Genomic DNA, 4005 nt, shown 5'->3' on the forward strand with positions numbered 1-4005 from the left:
GTTGTGGGCTCAATCCATGGTGGGGTGTGTGCAGAAGGCAGCCAATCAATGATTCTCTCTCATCATTGATGTTTCTATCTCTCTTTCCTCATTCCCTTCCTCTCTGAAATCAATAGAACAACATAAATATATAAACAAAAATATTTTAATGTTATTTTAACTTTTCTGTTTCCACTTAAAGGGAGAAACGGATGCAGATTGCTTTAAGGAATTTTCAAGGGAAATGAACTCAGAATCTCCCAGCAGAGTCAAGTGGAGGGGGGAATAGTCTCGGATTGATATGCAGCTGGGGGTGTGGGAGACAGCTAGTCTGCGGTGGGTGGACATTTCATCTTCTCAGCGATTTATCACCTTTAGAAAAGTTCGCTGAAAGGAAAGCAGCCAGGAAAAGAAGAAAAACATGCATTTACCAATTCACTTGACCAATCTCTCCCAAAAACTAACATGGCAACACAACTTGAAGAATTTCACGTCCTCTGGTTAAAAGAATAAAGTAAAAGACAGGACACCCTCTTCCATTAGGCTTTTTAAAAAGTTGGAATAAATGATGTAACAGAAAAAAAAAAATAAAAAAACGGCAGTCACTTAACACCAAGGCTTGCTGGTTAATGTCTCAACAGGTAGAGGGAGTCAGATGCATTAACAGGCACTTTGTTCTCAACTCAAAGGATCAATACTGCAACTGCACGACGCCAGCAGAAATTTAAACAGGTTTACTTTTGAGGGTTATCTACAGGCAAGAAGTAAAGGACGGATCTGCAGGAACTCGGTTCCTACACGGTGGTTACAGGACTCTGGAAAAACAATTTAAACTCAACATAGCCCTGTGTGCGTGTGTGTGAGTGTGTGTGTGTGTAAAACTGTGGCAACAAATGGCATCTTAACCTGACATCTTTTCTATTTATTTATCTAACATCTTCACCATGCAGAGGTCAGTAGGGAATTAACGCTGGGCAACTGCTCCACATAGGGAATCGTTCCCAACACCCACTGCCGTTTGGAATAACCGCAGGCAGGGAGAACTGAAGAAATGGAAGACAAAGTACAGCAGACTGTATTTTCCAAAGTTGGCTGCAGCCATCTCTCCCAGGCCACGTGTTCTTCAGCAAAGTGACCCTGACACTCCCCCGTCAAGAGATCGAGTCTGTATCTCCGCCGCTTGAATCTGGGGTGGCCCTCTGGCTTCTCTGACCAATAGGATATGGAAGAAATAATGTGGTGCTGGCTACAGGCATACAGAGTGCTAATACTATCCCCCTGCAAAACAGAAATCGTAGCTACCAGGGTGCTGTTTATGTGGCTGTCTTCAATTTAAATAGTTCTTCTTTCCCAGCATATTGTGTTTCCTGCTCCCGGGGACACTGGCTTCTCGGTCACCACACTGTGCGAAGCTTCTCGTGGGCACTCTGATTGACAGTCCCAGCTGAGTTCAAAGCTGGTGCCCAGTATCAACTGCCAATCATGTGGGGGAGCCACCTTGGGCATCCAGCCCACTGAGCCTTTGCATGATGCCAATCCCAATACCATCTGACACAGTCTCCTAACAGACCTGAACCGCCCAGCTGAGTCCATGCAACTCTCAGCACCATGAGAGATAATACATTGCTATGAAGTCAGTAAATTGAGGGGTTGTTTGTTACACAGCAATAGACAACCGAAACATGTAACTTGAGCGACAGAGTTGGGGTGAGGGCTAGAGACAATAAAGAATCTGCCCCCTCGAGTGTCTTCTACAATAGTTGCCCTCATCTGCTTAGGAGGAACTCTTCAAAAAAAACAGCACTCCACATTCCACAGCACTGCAGAGAGAGAAGGTGAAATGCACTTGAAACCAACAATGTGAAAAACACAGTAAGCATCTTACTAACTAGACACGGCGCCACAGCGATGGGACAATCAAACAGAATATTTAAGATCTGAAATCTTAAAAGCCTTTTAAAAATGTAAATAACCTTATCCACTTTAAGTCTCTATTTTAGAGTAATAAAAAAATGCATTAGCCAAATGCATCGCCTCTGGCACCGATCTAGGATAAAGTTGCTTAAATTCCAAGACCGGCCCCCACGGCTCCACAGTAATTGGATGGCCACACCTGAGACGCTGGCTCCAGAGGTCAAGCCCTTGCCGAGTTTTCCTATTTTCTTTCCTTCCCTGTGTTTTGCTTACTCTCCGATACACACTAAAGCAATGGGTCAGCGCAAGTGTCATTATGCAAGGACTGTGGTCGCATGAAGGACCACATCCAGGCAGTCGGGAAAGGGACCAGACCTCATTAGGGAGAGAATGAAAAACACCGTAGAGTGTGGCCACACTACAGGTGGGTTTGGGGCCCCGTCCTCTTGCAGATTACTCAACTGCAAAGTGATAGTGCGTGCCATTCAACACTCACCAGACAGAAAGGTCTCAAGCATGTCCAGGGCTCAGGAACCACAGATGCCCACCAGGACCTGGCTTCACCTCTGAGCTCTTCACTGCGGGACATGACTCCACTCCCTGCCTCAGTCCCTCCAGATTGGACCCTCATACTCAGCCCATGTTGTGCTCATGTTTTCATCCAATATGTACTTAGCACCTCCTGCACTAGGGGCAGAGAATATGGCAGTGAACAAGTCAGACATGGTCCCTGTCTTCACTTGAGCAGACATACGAGTGGAAAAGACAAATCAAAAGGAGAAAAACAAGCAAACAATAAAAACACTCAGAGAGTATAGACAGCGGTAAATTAATACAGGAAGAAATAGGAGATGTGACGGGGGGGAGAAGGGGGAAATATACAAGAAAGGCTAGTCTAGGTTAGGTGGCAGACGGAAACTTCACAGAGGTGGTAGCATTTAAGCTAAGACCTGGAAGGGGAAAGGGATTTGGAGGAACAGCATTCTAGGCAGAGAGCTCAGTGTGTGCAAAGGCTGGAACGGAACTTGGCATGCTCTAAGAGGTTAAAGGGTGACCGGTGGCTTGATAACAGAGAAGGAGGGGAGCGAGGGGTGGGAGATGAGATGAGAATGAATGCAAAGGTTTAATGCAAAATGGCAAAAAGTTTGACTTTCAGCTCAGGAGCAATGGGAAGCTGTTGAAGAATTTTACGTGAGAGCTTGACAAAATCTGGTGGATGATTCCAAAAATTGCCCTGGCGTTAGGACAGTGCTCATCCTCTAAGCCAGCAATTCTCAACCTGTGGGTCATGACCCCTTTGCAGTTGAATGACCCTTTCACAGGGGTCGCCTAAGACCATCATGCATATCAGATATTTACATTATAATTCATAACAGTAGCAACATTACAGTTATGAAGTAGTAACGAAAATAATTTTATGGTTGGGTCACAACATGAGGAACTGTATTTAAAGGGCCAGAAGGTTGAGAACCACTGCTTTAGGGGGAATGGTGACTAGGACGGGAGAGACTGGGGCATACAGAGGCTAATACTATCCTAACCAGGGTGCTGTTTATATGGCTGTCTTCAGTTTAAATCAGTGGTTCTCAACCTTCCTAATGCCGCGACCCTTTCATACAGTTCCTCATGTTGTGGTGACCCTCAACCATAAAATTATTTTCGTTGCTACTTCATAACTGTAATTTTACTACTGTTATGAATCGTACTGTAAATATCTGATATGCAGGATGGTCTTAGGCGACCCCTGTGAAAGGGTCGTTCGACCGCCAAAGGGGTTGCGACCCACAGATTGAGAACCACTGCTCTAAGATATTTTCTCTTTCTCTCTGTTTATATACATGTATACGTATATGCACACACATACATTGTCGCGAGAAGCTGGTTTAAATAGTTAAGGTACATGTCCTTTTCTGTATACAGGGTGGGGCAAAAGTAGGTTTACCGTTGTTCATAGGGAAAATAATACAATAATTAAATAATGATACAAGAATAAACTGTTTTGTGTACTCATAACTGTAAACCTACTTTTGCCCCATCTTGTATACGGCATATCTCAATAAAATATATACTACAAATTGCTCTGGCTTCCCAGGAAATGGATTTTGGAGAAGA

Source organism: Myotis davidii, unplaced genomic scaffold (assembly GCF_000327345.1).
Source record: "Myotis davidii unplaced genomic scaffold, ASM32734v1 scaffold199, whole genome shotgun sequence".
Classification (NCBI taxonomy): domain Eukaryota; kingdom Metazoa; phylum Chordata; class Mammalia; order Chiroptera; family Vespertilionidae; genus Myotis; species Myotis davidii.